The sequence below is a fragment of the Manis javanica genome, chromosome 4, assembly GCF_040802235.1.
Source record: "Manis javanica isolate MJ-LG chromosome 4, MJ_LKY, whole genome shotgun sequence".
In the NCBI taxonomy this organism is placed as follows: Eukaryota; Metazoa; Chordata; class Mammalia; order Pholidota; family Manidae; genus Manis; species Manis javanica.
In genome coordinates this window covers 90,893,764-90,914,075 of record NC_133159.1, presented here as the reverse complement: position 1 = coordinate 90,914,075, position 20,312 = coordinate 90,893,764, and the positions used below count along the sequence as shown (strand labels likewise).

The 20,312-nt window shown below is 37.2% G+C and overlaps 1 long non-coding RNA gene across 1 annotated transcript; it reads left to right on the top strand.

The window, feature by feature from the left end:
• The first annotated feature begins 2,059 nt into the window (after positions 1-2,059).
• On the top strand, positions 2,060-19,667 carry LOC140848718 (uncharacterized). Its single transcript, XR_012129830.1, has 4 exons — positions 2,060-2,380; positions 13,181-13,292; positions 18,802-19,060; positions 19,174-19,667. It is a non-coding gene; the product is annotated as an uncharacterized lncRNA (long non-coding RNA).
• The last annotated feature ends 645 nt before the right edge of the window (positions 19,668-20,312 follow it).

Below are 20,312 nucleotides of genomic sequence, written 5' to 3'. Positions count from 1 at the left end.
ACAGGAGCTGAATAATTCAGGGTTTTGCTGGCCAATAAGAAGGCTTTGGCCTTTACCCTGAAGATGATAGAAGGGATCTGAGCATTCTCAGCAGAGGATTATCAGGCCTTACTTTTGTTTCTCTGGATCACTCCAGCTGCCAAGAAGGACACAAGGCAAAAGCAAGGAGATCAGTTAGAAGTTTTAAACAGCAAACTATTTTCAAACCATCATCAGTCTGTAAGAGTTCAGAAATGGAAAACACAAAACAACAAGAAAATGTCTCATTACAGTACATATGGAGAACAGTGAATATCCCAGAAAGCCTTTTGTATTTAATAGTTGAAAAAATTTCCCTGGAAGACAGCTCTAGGCTGCCTCTTTCATCAGTACCTTAACTTTTCACTATATAAAGCTTCACACATGTTCTTAACTATGTATAAAATACACGTATTTCTTTCTCTCCACTGTGTTCACCTTTTTTGTTTAAGGGAGCATAAAATGTTAAGCTTAGCTTATTCTCTTTTCATCTTTTAAAGCTTTGTGCATTAAGCGTAATCCATACTTTGTATCATACATCAAAACACTTAATGTACAGTACTCAGTTTATAAAGTTGAACCAAAAAGAACTTCATTTCCACTTGATCTACAATATATGCAAAATTTCCATTTGAAATAGAACTCATTCATGGGTTTTGTGAAGAGATAATTTTTAAGAGCTTTTAGAAGATTTATCAGAATATGTTTATAGCTCAATATTTCTATACATCTATGTGTCTACTGACTTTATTATTTAATTGGTTTATAAGAGTGCTTAAAATTGACCTGACCAAAAAAACTTAATCCTTTGATACAAAAAAGAGTATCTTCAGATATATCTGTAAGACTAATTGCTAAATGTCTTACTTTCACATAAACGACTTACTTCAGCTTGTGTGATTTTTTCTTTTTCCTCATCTGCCATGTAGTGCTGATAGTCCTCAAATATTTACTCACTTTAATACTGTTCAATTTCAATGCCCTCTTTCTAATGCCAGCCCATTGAGGATGGCCATCTACATATATAAGAAACCTTACTGGATACTATGGGAGACTTCAAAAAGGACAGACAACACCTGCCCTGATGGAATTTGTAATCAGTTATTTTAATTCAAATCTAGCTATAGTAACTTATATTCAAGATATGGTCTTAGAAGTTTTTCTAGAAGGGATAATCACGGAACTGGAAGTGAAGAAAAACTGAGAGTTCAATAATTGCAAATAGGATGTGTTTATCATTCCCCACCCACCCAAAAGATAACCTATCCATTTGATGTTCTGTTGAAATTATTACTTTTTTAAAACAATCACAAGCAACTTTGTAATTCTGAAAACAACTTTGAATAAGTCACTATTTTAATTTTTTTAACACCCACCTTTGCAGTGCCTATTATATACCAAATACTATTCTAAGAGTTGTACACATATTCACTCATTAAATACTTGTAACAATTTTGGTGAGTATGTTCATTTGTCCCCCTACAACACATTCTCCACTCAGAGGATATGCGTCCCCTGCTCTAAACTCTCCACAGGTTCCCAAACCAACTAAAAGACAATAGAAATTCTTTAGTGGTCTATAAAATATTACATAATCTGGTCCCTGCCTAATTATCTGGTTTTGTTTGTTTCTACCATTCTCTTTAATCCCTAAAATCTGGCCACACTGGCCTTCTTTCCATACCTGCAAATATCCATCTCATTCTCCCCTTAGGATTTGTGTACTTACTCTTTCCTCTGCCTGCGACGTAGTCCTCACAGTGTCATTCTGGTTGTGGTGGTGGCAGCTCTGAAGCCCGCCGGGAATGCGGCCGCAAGGGCATCCGGGCCTGAAGGGCCTGAGAGTGGCAGCGTGCAGGGGACTGTCCCTGGCAGCAACCCCGCACACACGCAGTCACCTTCAACTACTCCGACAACTGGCTGGGCCGCAGGCCGGAAGTCTGACCTTGAAGGCTGGGCCTTCCCATTCTTAGGTGTGACGTTGATAGGGGACATTGTTACGCGGGCCGGTGCAGCTGTGGGCTGTCATCCCTGGAGGCCCTCACAGCCCGGACTGAGGAAGCAGGACTCAGGGCCCAAAGCCAGCTTTCGGAAACCAGTCCTCAGGCAGAAGGGGCGTGGAGAACGGGCCTCCCCCCACAATGTGGACGGCTCCGGGCGGCGCAGCAGTGTCACCTAGACTGCCGGCCCGAGCGGGCTTCCGCCGCCCCCCGGGACACCTGGCCTTCTGTGCTCCCCCGAGCTGCCCCTTTCCTGGAGACGGCCCGCAGCCTGTGGCTCTGCCCAGCTCCGTCTGGGTCCCTGAGACTTTGGTAGACGGGGTGGTGACCCGCAGCAGGTCCGCCAGCGCCACGACGTGCAGGTGGCCGCCCCTCCCCGCCGCTTTGTCCTCCCCACCCGGCTCACCGCCCCCGCGGAAGCGCACCACCCACCCGGACACCCGGCCCCCCGCGTGGCGCCCCCTCCAGGAAGCTGCGGGCGGAGCTCTGTCCTGGCGGGAGGCAACTACACCTGCAGCAGGGCCTCCTGCGCCTCTCTCTCGTTTCAGAGACGCACGCGAGCTGCCTCCTTAGGGACAGGTGCTGGCGCGCGGCCTAGCCAGGCCCGCCGGCTCCAGAGCTCCCCAAGTCATCAGGACTGAAGGGGCGGGGGAAACCCAGAACAAGAGTCTTTTCCCGGGCTCATTCTTACAGGCCACTGGGCACCCTAAGGCCTTGGCAATGAGAGCCCTGTTTTGACGGGAATGTGCCTCAAATCAGTTCCCATTGACCTGCACTGTGACCTCTTGTTTGGGCTATTTAATGTCACAGTTTGAAGGCAATGGGAAATTTATGCTTAAAAATGTTGGAGCCACTTAAAAAAAAAAATATCTCAATAAAATATCTAATCTGAAGAAAAACTGTATATTGTAAGTAGACTTCAGTTGTTTATTAGTTACTTTCTAGCCCATTCACCTGCATAAAATACCTCAATGTTCTTAATGAAATAATTGAATATGTACCATTCTAATGCTTGTTTCCGTGATTCTAGTCTATCTCCCTCATTCTAATGTTCTTAATTTAATGAAGGCAGAGACCTTGTTCATATTATTCCACAAAATTCCTTGTGGCTATGAGAGCACCTGGCATGTAGGCATTTTTTGTAAGTAGCTGCTGAATGAGTGGACTCACAAAGTAACTTCAAATCCATTTCTAAAACTATAGGTTTCTATACAACTTTTCATGCTTTATAGCCCATAAACTTAATGCAATTGTTTATTTGATTTTGATTTTGAACTGTTATGAGTTAACATGTTCACTGTTTAATAACATTATATAAATTACAATTTTATATCTAATAATTATTAAATGGTTGTTCATGCCATAGTCAATCACTTATTTATTAGAATAATATGAATTAAATGTGATAGTAGATGAAGAAATTCAGTCTGAGGGAAGTAAAGTATTGCCCAAGAGACCATGGCAAATAAGCATTGTTGACAGTATTTTAACACATTGTCTAATATTTGAGCTAATGGCCTAAATGATTCCACTTGACTTTCTCTTCAGTGTAAATATTCACTATCAAGATTCCCCATAAAAGCAATAATAATTTGCTTTTATGATTGGAATTACTGTCATATTAAGGATATATGACATATTATATTAAGGATAGGCCCTTAAATATCAAACAAATCTGTGCACATAAGTAATGCATATCTTCATACAGAAGGCAGGTGCTAGCTGGGATCCCTCTTGTATATACCACTCCCTTGCGTTCCTGCAAGGTAGCTTTCAAGGCCCTGTGTTCTAGATGGATTAGCTTCAAGGAGGAAAGCTGCAAAACTACATCTGACTCTATACTGGCAAGAAATAAATTTAATTTTGTTATGTCGCTGTGATCTTTTGGTTAATTTGTTACCATACAACCACAGTATAGTCCGAACTAGCCTAATAATACTGATAAATAATATTTTTGGAAAATATGCAATTATTTTCTAAAATCAGTTATATCTACCTAATTAGAGGCACATAGTACCACAGACTATAGTTAATATGTAATTATTTTCTAAAAGCTATGCAATTCCTGTTTAATAGAGCCACATACAAGCAGACCAATTAATTAGTAAACTGTACTAATGTACTTCCACCTCTTCCACTCACAGTCTCTTGCCCAAAATTAATGACATGGCTCCAACCCACCTGCAAGTTAAATATAAGTAAGCACATCAAACATGTACACGAGAAAACCTTTTCCCTTCCTCCCTTCCAGGGATTTTAGATAGTCTAATAACTAAATTGATATGAGATAAACAGGAGAGAAATTTAATTTCACATGTACAGGAGCCCCATAAAGACATGAGTGGCTCCTTGGCAGTCAGGTAATTGAGGCTTACATGCCATTTTGAGCTAAGAAGGGAACAGGCATCTAGGGTCTCAAAGGAAAGGAAGACAAATCCAAGGAAGGTAAGAAGAGTAGATGTTTGCAAGCACATGTTTGGCAGGCCATGCAGATACGTCTTTCTGATATAAGATATGGTACAGGCCCTCTGTCTAAACTGTTTGAGGCAATTAACAGGGAGGTAAAGAGCTCTTCTTGGGTAAGCTGGGCTTTGACTGTCTTCAGCTTACCCATGTGGAAATAATCCACATGCCAAAGTCACACATTCTGGGAACGTGTGTTCTGCTCCCCCTCAGATGTGATGGTGAACTCTGTCTCTAACATTTCTAACAACCAGAGTGTATATTGTCAGAGGGATACCATGAAACAAACATTGAATTTAATTGCACTTCACTAAGCATAAAGCCTTTAACTCATATTCTCTAAAATATTTTTAAAATCATTTACTAGAAAAATATTTCATGTAAAATATTCACCTCAATGTTTTTCTAGCTAAAGATTATCCTGACTCAACAAGCATTTTTTTATTCATTTTATTATCATTAATCCACAATTACATGAAGAACTTTATGGTTACTAGATTCCCCCCTTCACCAAGTCCCCCCCCCCACAAACCCCATTACAGTCACTGTCCATTAGTGTAGTAAGATTCTGTAGACTCATTACTTGTCTTCTCTGTGTTGCACATTCCTCCCTATGCTCCTGCACACATTATACATGCTAATCGTAAGGTCCCCTTACTTTTTCCCTGCCCTTACCCCTCCCTTCCCACCACTCCTGCCAAGTCCTTTTCCCTTTGGTAACCGTTAGTCCATTCTTAGGTTCTGTGATTCTGCTACTGTTTTGTTCCTTCAGTTTTTCTTTGTTCTTATACTGCACATATGAGTGAAATCATTTGGTACTTGTCTTTCTCCGCCTGGCTTATTTCACTAAGCATAACACCCTCTAGCTCCATCCATGTTGTTGTGAATGGTAGGATCTGTTTTTTCCTTATGGCTGCATAATATTCCATTGTGTGTATGTACCACATCTTCTTTATCCATTCATCTACTGATGGACATTTAGGTTGCTTCCATTTCGTGGCTATTGTAAATAGTGCAGTGATAAACATAGGGGTGCATCTGTCTTTTTCAAACTGGACTGCTGCATTCTTGGGGTAAATTCCTAGAAGTGGTATTCCTGGGTCAAATGGTATTTCTATTTTGAGCTTTTTGATGAACCTCCATACTGCTTCCCACAATGGTTGAACTAATTTGTATTCCCACCAGCAGTGTAGGAGGGTTCCCCTTTCTCCGCAACCTCACCAACATTTGTTGTTGTTTGTCTTTTGGATGGTGATGATACTTACTGGTGTGTGGTGATATCTCATTGTGGTTTTAATTTGCATTTCTCTGATGACAAGCGATGTGGAACATCTTTTCATGTGTCTGTTGGCCATCTGAATTTCTTTTTTGGAGAACTGTGTGTTCAGCTCCTCTGCCCATTTTTTAATTGGATTATTTGCTTTTTGTTTGTTGAGGTGTGTGAGCTCTTTATATATTTTGGATGTCAACCCTTTATCAGATCTGTCATTTATGAATATATTCTCCCATACTGTAGGGTACCTTTTTGTTTTATGGAGGGTGTCCTTTGCTGCACAGAAGCTTTTCAGTTTGTTATAATCCCACTTTTTCATTTTTGCTTTTGTTTCCCTTGCCTGGGGAGATATGTTCATGAAGAAGTCACTCATGTTTACGTCCGAGAGATTTTTGCCTATGTTAATTTCTAAGAGTTTTATGGTTTCATGACTTACATTCAGGTCTTTGATTCATTTCAAATTTACTTTTGTGTATGGGGTTAGACAGTGATTCAGTTTCATTGTCCTACATGTAGCTGTCCAGTTTTGCCAACACCATCTGTTGAAGAGACTGTCATTTCCCCACTGTATGTCCATGGCCCCTTTATCGAATATTAGTTGACCATAAATATTTGGGTTAATATCTGGGGTCTCTCTTCTGTTCCACTGGTCTGTGGCTCTGTTCTTGTGCGAGTACTAAACTGTCTTGATTACTGTGGCTTTGTAGTAGAGCTTGAAGTTGGGGAGTGAGATCCCCCAACTTTATTCTTCCTTCTCAGGATTGCTTTGGCTATTCAGGGTCTTTGGTATTTCCATATGAATTTTTGAACTATTTCTTCCAGTTTGTTGAAGAATGATGTTGGTAATTTCATAGGGATTGCATCGAATCTGTATATTGCTTTGCACAGGATGGCCATTTAGACAATATTAATTCTTCCTAGCCAAGATCATGGGAGGAGTTTCCATTTGTTAGTGCCCTCTTTAATTTCTCTTAAGAGTGTCTTATAGTTTTCAGGGTATAGGTCTTTCACTTCCTTGGTTAAGTTTGTTCCTAGGTATTTTATTCTTTTTGATGCAATTGTGAATGGAATTGTTTTCCGGATTTCTCTTTCTATTAGTTCATTGTTAATGTATAGGAAAGCCACAGATTTCTGTGTGTGAATTTTGTATCCTGCAACTTTCCTGTATACTGATATCAGTTCTAGTAATTTTGGAGTGGAGTCTTTAGGGTTTTTATGTGCAATATCATGTCATCTGCAAATAGTGACACTTTAACTTCTTCTTGTCCTTATCAATTTGGATTCCTTGTATTTCTTTGTTTTGTCTAATTGCCATGGCTACAACCTCCAGTACTATGTTGAATAACAGTGGGGAGAGTGGGCATCCCTATCTTGTTCCCGATCTCAGAGGAAAAGCTTTCAGCTTTTCACTGTTCAGTATGATGTTGGCTGTGGGTTTATCATATATGGCCTTTATTATGTTGAGGTACCTACCTGCCCTCTATACCCATTTTGTTGAGAGTTTTTATCATGAATGGATATTGAATTTTGTCAAATGCTTTTTCAGCATCTATGGAGATGATCATGTGGTTTTTGTCCTTCCTTTTGTTGATGTGGTGGATAATGTTGATGGATTTTTCAATGCTGTAACATCCTGGCATCCCTGGGATGAATCCCATTTGGTCATGGTGCATGATCCTTTTGATGTATTTTTGAATTCGTTTGCTAATATTTTGTTGAGTATTTTTGCATCTACATTCATCAGGGATATTGATCAGTAGTTTCCTTTTTTGTTGGGGTCTTTGCCTGGTTTTGGTATTAGGGTGATGTTGGCTTCATAGAATGAGTTTGGAAGTATTCCCTCCTCTTCTATTTTTTTGAAAACTTTAAGGAGTATGGGTATTATATCTTCTCTGTATGTCCGATAAAATTCCGAGGTAAACCCATCTAGTCCAGGGGTTTTGTTCTTCGGTAGTTTTTTTATTACCACTTCAATTTCTTCGTAATTAATTTGTTTAGATTTTGTGTTTCTTCCTTGGACAGTCTTGGAAGGTTGTAGTTTTGAAGTTGTCCATTTCTTCTAGGTTTTCCAGCTTCTTAGCATATAGGTTTTCATAGTAGTCTCTAATAATTCTTTGTATTTCTGTTGGGTCCATCTTGATGTTTCCTTTAACGTTTCTGATTCTGTTGATGTGCGTTGATTCTCTTTTTCTCTTAATAAGTCTGGCTAGTGGCTTATCTATTTTGTTTATTTTATCAAAGAACCAGCTCTTAGTTTCATTGATTTTTTCTATTGTTTTATTCTTCTCAATTTTATTTATTTCTTCTCTGATCTTTACTATATTTCTCCTGTTGACTTTAGGCCTCATTTGTTCTTCTTTTTCCAATTTTGATAATTGTGACATTAGACTATTCATTTGGAATTGTTCTTCCTTCTTTAAATATGCCTGGATTGCTATATACTTTCCTCTTAGACTCCTTTCGCTGTGTCCCACAGAATTTGGGGCTTTGTGTTGTTGTTGTCATATGTTTCCATATATTGCTGGATCTCCATTTTAATTTGGTCATTGATCCATTGACTATTTAAGAGCATGTTGTTAAGCCTCCATGTGTTTGTGAGACTTTTTGCTTTCTTGGTACAATTTATTTCTACTTTTATACCTTTGTGGTCTGAAGAGTTGGTTGGTAGAATTTCAATATTTTTAAATTTACTGAGGCTCTTTTTGTGGCCTAGTATGTGGTCTGTTCTGGAAAATATTCTATGTGCACTTGAGAAGAATGTGTATCCTGTTGCTTTTGGGTGTAGAGTTCTATAGATGTCTATTAGGTCCGTCTTTTCTATTGTGTTGTTCAGTGCCTCTGTGTCCTTACTTATTTCCTTTTGGTGGATCTGTCCTTTATAGTGAATGGTGTGTTGAAGTCTCCTAAAATGAATGCATTGCATTCTATTTCCTCCTTTACTTCTGTTAGTATTTGTTTCACATATGTTGGTGCTCCTGTGTTGGGTGCATATATATTTATAATGGTTATATCCTCTTGTTGGACTGACCCCTTTATCATTATATAATGTCCTTCTTTATCTCTTGTTACTTTCTTTGTTTTGATGTCTATTTTGTCTGATACTAGTACTGCAACACCTGCTTTTTTCTCCCCATTGTTTGCATGAAATATCTTTTTCCATCTCTTGACTTTTAGTCTGTGTATGTCTTTGGGTTTAAGGTAAGTCTCTTGTAAGCAGCATATAGATGGGTCTTGCTTTTTTATCCATTCAGTGACTCTATGTCTTTTGATTGGTACATTCAGTCCATTTACATTTAGGGTGATTATCGATAGGTATGTACTTATTGCCATTTCAGGCTTTAGATTCATGGTTACCAAAGCTTCCAGGTTACTTTCCTTACTATCTAAGAGTCTAACTTAACTCACTTAGTATGCTGTTACAAACACAATCTAAAGGTTCTTTTCTATTTCTTCTCCATTTTCCTCCTCCTTCATTTTTTATATATTATGTATCAAATTCTGTACTTTTTATCTATCCCATGATTGACTTTGAGGATACTTAATTTAATTTTGCATTTGCTTCGTAGTTAGCTGGTCTCCTTTCTTTGCTGAGGTTTTATTACCTCTGGTGACAGCTCTCCAACCTTAGGAAGACTTCCATCTATAGCAGTCCCCCCAAAATAGACTGTAGAGATGGTTTATGGGAGACAAATTCTCTTAGCTTCTGCTTATCTGGAAATTGTTTAATTCCTCCTTCAAATTTAAACGATAATCTTGCCAGTTAACGTAATCTTGGTTCCAGGCCCTTCTGCTTCATGGCATTAAATACATCATGCCACTCCCTTCTGGCCTGTAAGGTTTCTGCTGATAAGTCTGATGTTAGCCTGATGGGCTTTCCTTTGTATGTGATCTTATTTCTGCCTCTGACTGCTTTTAACAGTCTGTCCTTATCCTTGATCTTTCCCATTTTAATTACTATGTGTCTTGCTGTTGTCTTCCTTGGGTCCCTTGTGTTGGGGGATCTGTAGAACCTTATGGCCTGACAGACTATGTCCTTCCCCAGATTGGGGAAGTTTTCAGCAACTACCTCCTCAAAGACACTTTCTATCCCTTTCTCTCTCTCTTCTTCTTCTGGTATCCCTATAATGTGAATATTGTTCTGCTTGGATTAGTCACACAATTCTCTCAATATTCTTTCATTCTTAGAGATCCTTTTTTCTCTCTGTGTCTCAACTTCTTTGTATTCCTCTTCTCTAGTTTCTATTTCATTTATTGTCTCCTCCAACGTATTCAACCTTCTTTTGATACCCTCCATTGTGTTCTTTAATGATTGGATCTCTGACCTGAATTCATTCCTGAGTTCTTGGATGTCTCACTGTACCTCCATTAGAATGTTGATGATTTTTATTTTGAACTCCCTTTCAGGTAGAGTCACGAGGTCCATATCATTTAAATCTTTCTTGGGAGTTGTATTAATAATTTTACTCTGGACAAGGTTCCTTTGGTGTTTCATGTTTGTATATGGACCCCTCTAGTGTCCACAAGCTCTGTTCTAGAGCTGCTCAGTCCCTGAAGCAATGTCAGGGTTCGCAGGGGAGCTGTGTTGGGTGCCTGGGGGGAAGAAAGAGCTGTTCCCTGTTTCCCGGCTGCTGTGCTTGTCTCCACTGCCTGAACCAGTGGGCGAAGCACACAGGTTTAAGTTTTTGTCCCAGAGCCACCAGATTTGGATCCCTGCTTTCCACAAGCAGCCAGAATCCCAGTCTCCCCAGGAACTCTGCCTGTATTAACTTTCCAACCCAGTAGTCATGCGAGTCTCATGAAAGCACCATGAAATGTAGGTTTGTTCTCCCAGCGCAGATCTCCGGAGCTAGGTATTCAGCAGTCCCAAGCCTTCCACTCCCTCCCTGCTCCATTTCTCTTCCTCCTGACAGTGAACTGGGGTGAGGAAGGGGCTCGGGTCCTGCAGAACCACAGCTCTGGTTCATTACCCCCTTCGGTGAGGTCTGCTCTTTTCTCCAGGTGTGTGCAGTCTGACGCCATCCTCTTTCCTGTGGCTCTCTCAGGATTAGTTGTGCCAACTATATTTTCTAATTGTATCCAGTTTTAGAAGGAAGCCTCTGTCTCTCCTCTCATGCTGCCATCTTTAATCCAATCCTCAATGAGCATTTTAACTGTCAGGGGTAATGATGTAAAGATCTGGATAGTGAATGAAATATGTACTCTTTATGAACCACATTTCCATTTAGAAGTAAGTGGAAGATTGCAGTGAAACAGTACTTATATTTACACTGGTCATTATAAGTCAATTCAGCTTAGTATCTATGCATCTAAAATAATAATTGTATGGATTTAATCATTACCAAATAAAGAGAATACAAAATTGTCATGCCTTACTGAAATGACTTGTATACCAATATACAAAAATTTGTGTCTACTTTGGTATTTTTGTGGCTATTTAATATATACTAAATAGATACAATGTTCAGGCCTTAAAGTCAAGTATTATTAATTTGATAGCATTAGCAGATGCTACTTTTAAAAATTAACATTTGTTCACTGGAGTAAAGACAATTTAGAATGCCATGTTAAAGGTAAAAAAAAAAAAATGGATGATTGTCTTCATCAGTTAGGGTTGCTATAACAAAAATACCATAGACTAGGTGGCTTAAGCACCATTTATTTCTAACATTTCTCCAGGCTGAGAAATCTATGATCAAGGTGCCAGCAAATTTAATATCTGGAACAATCTCTTTTCCTGGTTCATAGATATGTCTTCCTGCTGCATCCTCACGTGGTAGAGAAAAGAATTCTGTTCTGTTAATCCCCTTATAAATGCACCAGTCCCACCATGGAGCTCTACCCACTAACCTCACCCAGCCTCATCCAAATCTCATTACCTCCCAAAGGCCCCACCTCCAAGTATTATCACTTTAGGGACTAGGTTAGAACAGGTATTTTTGTAAGGATACAAACATTCAGTCCATAACTATGATGCAGCAATGTGGGATTTGACTTTGCTTTATCTTTATAAGAAAAAAGTTAAAGTTATTCCATAATTTTATCCTTTAAAAAAATACAAAAAGCAACAAAAAGTAATTATTGTTACAGTCAAGAGTTGCCTAAGGAGACATGGCAATTAAAGTTGATGTGGTATCCTGGATCAGGAAAAGGATATTAAGTAAAATCTAAGAATTTCTGAATAAAGTATGGACTTTAGTTAAAGATAATGTATCAGTGTTGGCACATTAATTGTGGTGAATGTACCATGTAATAATGCAATAATAGAGGAAACTGGGTATATGGTATATGGAAACTTTATTATTTTCAAAATTTTTCTATAAGCCAAATTATCCTAAAATAAAAGTTTATTTGAAAAAGTAATTTGTAACACATAATCCTGAAAACAGTATTTTTTTCAAAATAACAAAATAATTTCTATCTGAAGGCAAAATTTGCCTTTTTCTACCTGGATAACATGTCATAATGTTGTTTATAGCAATATTTTAGTGTGTTGTAATTCAAAAGCTAGTAAGGTCAAATTGAAATCTCGTAGGATAAAATGAAAATAATGATTATGAGTATAATATTCCTTGTATCTTTCAAAGTGATGCACTTGAAAAAGTAATGGGCTCTAACTTTTATATGTATACTATTTGATCACAAATATTAGACTGATATGTGTCTTCTCCTGCCCCCCCCAAAAAACCCTCAAAAATGATTTCACCCTGATTGATAGCATGAAATAAAAGACAAATAGTTATCAAAGGAATGATTTGATCGAAATGTGGTTGGGGAAATATAATTAAAAACTAAATCTTCTTGCATCCCTGATAACCTCCACAAAGGTAGAAGAGAATGAAGCTACTTTCTTATCGAATAAGCATTAAACTAGAATGTGATGTACATTACAAGCAATTTGCTACAGAGATTGAAAAAACAAAAGAAAGAAATCTCACTGTTTAAACAACCAAGCATACACAGGACATACATGTTTTGAAGACAAACAGCTAGTCCTTAAGTAAGACTACTTGAAAGCACCCCTTGTTACATATAGTTCATGCTAAGTTTACCTTGTAATTGGGTGACATTCTGTGTTAGCTAGTTGGCTTTATCCCAAGGGAAAACAATCTCATATTTTTGTAATAGGTAGCTTTAGAGTAAGGTGCCCCTAAAGTATGTCTCCTACCTACAAAGAGAGAGAGAGAGGGACAGTATCTTCCTTGATTACCTTTCAAAGACATAGTTCTCAGGTTTTTGAGAAAGACATTCCTGGGTCATAATACTGGCAAAAGCCTTATTTTGCTACTAAAAGGATTTATATATTATTGCAAAGAGACAAAGCACTTGCAGTTACATTTTCTAAAGTAAATGCTCTAAGAAATTTCCTCCCTTATTTTCAACAGTAAGAATTAAGCCTCTCATTTTAAATTTGTATTTTCCCTTACAGTGTCCACATGCACTGAATCATTTGGACTATCAATCACAGAAGTATCAGTGGGCATTCCAAAGTAGGCACAGGAGATGGATGCAGCTAAATTGGCTTTGGAGAAGAAATAAGAGTGAGTTAGAGACAAATCCTTTATATGTTGAAGTGACAATGATATGGATATGGCAACAATAGATTGAATGCAAAAAAGAATTACCTTTCTTAAGTATGATGTTCTTGAAAATACGTAATTATGGTGGCAATAATTATTGCCCTAGGGTCCTAATTATTAACAAATCAAGTGAGATTTGAATACCAGAAGTCCTTCACTGAAAAGTCCCACTCCTGTTAATTTTCTTTTGGTAAACTTATTTTAAAGTATAAAATATCTGCAGAACACTGTGCAGTTCGCACATTACTTCAATGTTAGTATCTACGTAAGCAACTACCAGACTAAAATATAGAACACCAGCAGCACCCTATTTCAAAAATTTCTACTCATCCTAAGCACAGGATATTCTCCTAGAAACTTTACTGTTTTACATTTTACACTAAGATCTATAATTCATTAGGAATTGAACAAGCTTCTTCTTTTCCCATATGAAGACTTGAATGATCCATCACCACTTGTTGAAAAGACTATCCTTTCCTTCACTCACCCTGTCACAGTCATAGTTTTCACGAATCAGTTGACCATGTACGAATGGGTCTGTTTCTTGGCTGTGTGTGCATTTTGGTTTTTGTTTTCTGTTTCTTTGGTCTATTCTTTAAAACTGTACCAATACCACATTTATAAAATAAGATTATTTTATAAATAATCTTAGCATCTGGTACTGTTAGTCCTCCAAGTTAGTTCTTTTTTAGGCTTAATAATTTTAGACTGAAATGATTCCACCTCATAACTATTCTCTTATATCAGGCACCATATTGTCCTCTTCTCAGTACCATCCTTTCCCCACTGGTCAGTGTCATGGAAAGTCATCATGACGGCAACAGATACAAGGACACGATGAATGTGGAGAGAGGGTTGTTGGCAGATCTTTGATGATAACTCCTATGCATGGGTGCACCATTATTCGATTAATACAGTATTTATTGGGAACAAGACACTTTTCAAAATGTGTTTTCATCTAGTCAGAGATATAGCAAGGCCCCTCTGTGACTTGACTTTAGTCAGGCTTCTTGAAGTCCACTAAGCCTCAACCCCAGCATCTGTGCTTGTTTGGCCTGCACAGCCTCATTCTAACAAGAATCCTGCTCAGACGGTCTAGTTAGAATCCTCCATCACTGATATTTTATTTCACCAAATTTCTCATCCATCCCATCTCCCAGGTGATATCCAATAACCCTGGCCTACCTTTAGCAAGAACCCAGACCTCACTCCCTACTCTTAATGTTTCCTCTTAGTAATTTTCTATCTACTGACTCTCACCCTGTCTATAAATCCCTTCTTGCCTATGCTGTATTTAGAACTGAGCCAAGCTCTGTACTGAGGTCTCTTGTCCTGTTACAGTATTTCCTGAATACTATCCATTTTTATTACTTTACTGTCCAGGTCTGGTTTGAATAGTTACTGTACTGTAACTCAGAAAGGATCAGATTTGTCACTGGACCCCTAGACCACTCAGCCAGAACCCCAAGTGCACACACGTGAAGCCTTTGTCTTTACTCCTGGCCTGCGGGATCCACTGGTGGTCTGGCTCCTAAGGCAGTGCTCCAGATGGCAATCCCTGGAAGCACAGTAAGGGCAGATTTTTATTCTTAAGATTCTAAGGATGCTCTCTGAAGATGGATTAGAAGACCAGGCTTCTTTGTTTGAAAAGTATTTACTGGGCTGAAAGCTTTTCTTCTGAGCTCATGGTTTCAAGTTGGAATTCACTTCCTGAATCCTTGGGCTAGAAAATTCTTCCAGACTCATGGTCTCACGTGGGAATTCACTCCTGCTCTGGAAAAGTTTTTCTGGTTCTTTGTGAAGCCTTTCTGTTCTCTATATTTGATTGTGCTTTTCCAATGTCTCTCAGTTAACTGACACCTCCATTCTTGAAGCCATGCTAGCTGTATGTTCCATCAACTCTGTCTTCTACCTTCTTGTTGGCATCACTTTATGAATAATAGTACAGAACTTCATTGGCTTCCTTAGGAAACTTAAGCTCTCCTCAAACTGGCTCCTGTAGGACCTCTTCCCTCCTATTGCTTCTCTTCCTCCTCCCTCCTTTTGCCACCTTCAATCTTCCGTTCAGTTCCCTTGAATTCTTTGATGTGTCCTCCTTCAAATCCCTGCCTCCTGCATCCCTCTGTCCACTCCAGGCAGATGTTCCCCTTCCCACTCCAGCCCCTCAATTACTTGAATTTTGGTCCCTCTATCCCATCAGGTCTCTCAAGGGACTTACGAACCCCCAAAAGCAATAGTCTGAGACCAATTAGAAATATACTGGATATTTTATACACACTTTTGAATTTTGGAAACATTCAGGCAGCTGTTTGATGACTCCTCCGTCTTGCACATAAAATGTAATCCACAGCCTCCGTAAATTTACATATTAGGGCAAAAGAAAATCTTAAAATTCTCTTCCATAACTATTGGTAAAATGCTTTATCATTCATATTGAACAGATAATCATAATTTGTTCCACCTGCTATAAACACAACTCAAATACAAAGTAGAAGAAAGATGAAAACCTATTATTGTGCTTTCCTGACAGCTAAAATCTTAAAATAAAGGAAGTAGGTTCTCTGTGCCTGTCTCTTTGTATATTTATGCATGTTATGTATATGTGATTTTTTTATTTTTTAACCTTTAGATGGTATTACCAAATTTATAAAATCCTTTATAGGAGTTCTGTTCAAATTGGCATAGAGATAAATAAGCACCGATATTAATTAAATATTGATAAAACTCCCAGAAATGTAGACTAACCCAACTGCTTTTAAAGTTTACATAACTTTGGTAAATCTTTCGCAAATAAGATTAGTACTGTTGGTTTAATAAAAACAGCTATGTCTTCTGAGTTATCAGCATTAATAATAATATGAACATACATTTTGTAATTAAGTTTTTAGATTTCTTGCTTTTGTGATGCATGTCTAATATGCATGCTCTGTAAAAATAGTTAACAAGGAAATAACTTGAGATGGTGGCCACCTTTGCTTAATATTATAAAATGTGTGCATCAAAATAGTTTCCAAAGTCTTCTTTGGTAACTTGAAATACTATACTTATGCTAAATTAAATTAAGCAATGAATATATTTACTAAACATTAAGATAAATTCTAAGTAAGATAAACTACTGAAACACTCTTGCTAAGCATAAGTTTAAGTTTACATATTTTCTTTATCTTATATGATATAGAGAAGCTAAATACATATGACTGCATAAATAAACATATTCCTTTTGCTACCTTGAGAAACTGTACCATGAGGAAGCATGCACCTTTAAAAATTGTGAGATGCTATGTTCATGATATTTGCCAGTCTGGTAAAGAATTGTAATATGTGGTAGATACTGCACAATTATCTACTCTCTAGAATTCTCTGTAAAATAAAGATACTAATGGTTTGTTCTGGAATGAGAAAGAGGAAAACATAGGAAAAGAAGGCAAACAAATTAATGTAAAAAAAGTTTCCCCACAGGTTTGTGGGAAAAGAATCTTGGGCAAGCAATCATATCTTATTTAGTCAAAGCTTGATAATATTGAATGGATTTTTGTATAAGGTTTTTAAAAATGAGCCCAATAGTGTACTTAATAATAATAATACATTAATATTATGTAATATAATAATATCAAATACACAAAAATTAATACAAATTTGTATTATTAGCATGCTCTGAATAAGGGATTATAAAAGGTTTTTTTTACCTTTTAAGTAATCCGTCTGGGAATCCAAGATTTTGTGTCTTAGGTTAATAATTTCTTGTGTGTTACGTTAATCTTTATCATGTCTCAAAATATTTAAGAGACCCAAGTATTGTTTAATACTGATCTGTGACCCCATTTAATCACCTGTTCAGATGTTTTGACATTTTGACAACTTTCCAAATCAAATTATAAATTGAGTCTTCTTGTTTTCAAATTGGCTTTGAGATTTCCCAGATCTCTGATAACCCCAAAGGATTTTTTTTTTAGCACTGCAAAAAATAGGTGCTAAACTAATTTATTCTGATATGTTGAAGTGCATAAAAAGATATCATCAAGTAAGAGATGCCTTAATCTTCACTAGGTTATAGCTGCATGGATAAATATTTATTAACATAAGTATTTCAGAAATTATATGAGTTTCATGGAAATTTGTCCATCACTGTCCACACTGGCCTGGTGTAATATAATAAGTCATAATTCCAGCTATTATTTTAAACTATTTTGTGCCTCAGAAATAATTAGATTTCCTTGTCAAATGAACAGCTCTCAGATCTTATCATGGTCTTTCATCATTCAGAGAGTTTTTGTTTTACTCTAATGCATGTGTAATGAGCTATAGGCCAGAACGCCTCATCATCAATAAGTGACTGACTCAGAGACCTATGAAAAGGACTTTGGGGTACAAGCTCCTGATAACATTGCTTAAATAATGTTAAAAGTGTACCACTGACTGAGTAAGGATTTACAGAACTCTAGTAGAGAAGCTGATGGGTTCATAAAAGTGTTAACCCAAGACCAAACAGAACAAGAAAAAATTGTATGGGACTGAATGACTGATAAAGGATAATTATGTTTTTTTGTTGTTGCTTAGAATACTGTTAGTCCTTTTAATGTTCTATTTTCTACATTTAAGGAATCTTTTTCTCTTTTCTCTTAAACTATATATAACTTATGACTTGAGAGAAGATTATCCTTTTCCCTACCTGATCCCCCCCACAATTTGGGAATTATTGTGGAGTATTCTTATTTTCATGGCAATATAATTCTACAATAATCTATTATCCTTGTAACAGGATATAATTGAAAACATCAGTTATATATCACCAAAGTTTTGACTGAAATGTCATACTTGAGAATGATATCTAGAATTAAGAATGACCACATTTAAGGAACTAAGATTGACTTTATAAAACCAATGTCTCCAAAGGTCTCTTAGAAAAACTGACCTAGTATCTGGCTAATAGAATTTCTAGCCTCACAAGTGAGTAAAGAAGGTTACTTTCTGGCAGGCCTAGGAACTTTAGGACATCTTGGGAAATCTGAGAAGAGAGGAATTCCCCCAGATCTCTAGGTAATGCAGGAAAATTCTGATAGCAAGTCCTTGGCTAGTGTCAAAGGCTCAAAAGGCTTTTAAAAGTCTGAGATCCCCTATGAAAAATTCTAGGAAAGCAAACTTAAAAGGCCTGTATGATCAACTGTCATTCTTATAGGACTTATATAAACAACAAGACCAAATTTACTGAGATTATACTTATTTTTTATTTTGTAAACACAGATATAATAAGGAGGATGATTGGAGAGAAAAAAGTTATGTTTCAATGGAAAAAAAATAACACAGCCCTATGGGCTATTAGATAGTAAACTTGAGTATTTTACACCTCTAGGTAAACTCCATTTTACTTTCTATTTTTTTTTATCTACCTGTAGACTGGTCTAGATCCTGTCTTTATATACATTATGTTAGTAATTAACATTTCCAATTTTTCTTCCACCTTTCTTTCTAGGCATCCCTGAGAACTAAAATTGATCTTTCTTTTGAAGCCCCAACAAGCTGAAAGTGGATTATTGCATAGAACTTCAAATTATCAGCACAATAGATCATGTCTGGGTGATCTTTATGCCTGCTGCTGTGTGGGACACTCAGAAAATTTACTGGAACATACAGTGTCATTAAATACATTCAAACTGCAAACCAGGAAATCCATCAGACTGCCACTGCTATCCTCATTTCACCATCTAAAGATACTTCCAGCCTTACATCTGGTAATTGTCCCAACTGACTATCCTCTGAGCTCAGAAACTGGGTGACCAACTATTAATCTTTTATTTTTTATTCTCTCTTAACTACTAATCTTTGTTTTCATTTATTGTCATAGAAACTCTCCAAACTAAATGCCTGACTCCTTGCATCATTCAGCATATAACCTCTGCTTCCAGGATCCAGTAGATGGGTTACCTAATTCCTAATGATAAAAGACAACTGAATGAAAAATGGATTTATATCATTCAAAGGAAAGAAGAATGATACCCCTTCACTGGAGTAAGAGCAGAGTGACTGACAGGACACTGTCCTTGACCTGACTTCAGTCAGGCTCTTCCAAGCCATCTAAGTTTTCACCTAGACATCTGTCCTTGTAGGGCCTGCATCACCCAAATTTGGCAAGAATACTGCTATGTCAGTTCACCCTGATCCCCTACCCTTGAAGTCTGATTAACCTCAATATCAGATCAAATTCCTCATGTCTTACCATACCTCAAGTGATATTTGATTGCCCTGGCCTGACTTCAGTAAGAGCCCCGATAGGCCTGTTTAACCAGAATTCCCTCAGTCTTGATATTTGCTCTTAATATTTTCTATCCTCTGATCTCCACCCTGCTTGGCTATATCTCCACTTGTCCATGCTGTGTTTAGAATTGAGCCTGGTTCTATTCTGAGGTCTGTTTCTCCTACTGTAATCGTTCTTGAATAAAATCTGCAGTTACCTTTGTAAACTTATTCTTGAGAACTGGTTTCTTTAATGATTATCAGCTTACATATATATCATTTTGTCAATTAAAAAAAGATAATTAAAATTCCAAATGAGAAATATAAAAATAAGTGTTAATTATTTGAGTTCAGGTTAATTTATTTAGCTCTAGAAAGCTAAGTATGATTTTATTTAAGACATAGATTGCAACATAAATATAAATGTGGAGATATAAATGAAATGATATATTCAGGTGAAAATTAAAGGACCAATACAGCTAATACTGCAGATTTGAACAATCCTATTACTGCTAAAAAGACTTAAGATTTACTGAGTGTATTGTTTTATGTGCTTTTCAGGTGTTATGTTTTTAATCCTTACAAACAGACTATGATTATTCCCATTTTAGATATGATTTTAGATATAGATTTTAAAATAAAACTCTACATGGAAAATAAAATATTAAAGTTCCTAAACCAAGTATCTTCTACAAGTCGAAGTTTGGGAGAAGTCTGGAAGGAAAGAGAAACCATGGTTTTAGAAGGCAA